We start from the raw sequence: 286 nt of genomic DNA, 5'->3' as shown, positions 1-286 counted from the left end.
TTTTTTTTCCACAATTGCATTTTGAAATGGCATACAATCACGAGGGGCACACGAAGGGGAGCGAGAGTGTGAGAGTGTGAGAGAAACAGGCAGGCACAGTGGCAGGGCAGACACGTTTATTACAGGAAGCACTTTACTTTTTAACTAATTCCTGGTTTTATCCACCTAACAAAACAGGATGTTTTGATTGCGGTGACCAGCTAGAATGTGCATCTCGCACCAGTGCGACCAATACATTTTTAAACTCACACAGCCAACTCAAAGGTCGCAAAATGGAGTCATGCCT

This window comes from Coregonus clupeaformis, chromosome 28 (genome assembly GCF_020615455.1).
Source record: "Coregonus clupeaformis isolate EN_2021a chromosome 28, ASM2061545v1, whole genome shotgun sequence".
In the NCBI taxonomy this organism is placed as follows: domain Eukaryota; kingdom Metazoa; phylum Chordata; class Actinopteri; order Salmoniformes; family Salmonidae; genus Coregonus; species Coregonus clupeaformis.
The sequence above is the reverse complement of the archived record's forward strand: the minus strand, read 5'-3'. Positions refer to the sequence as shown.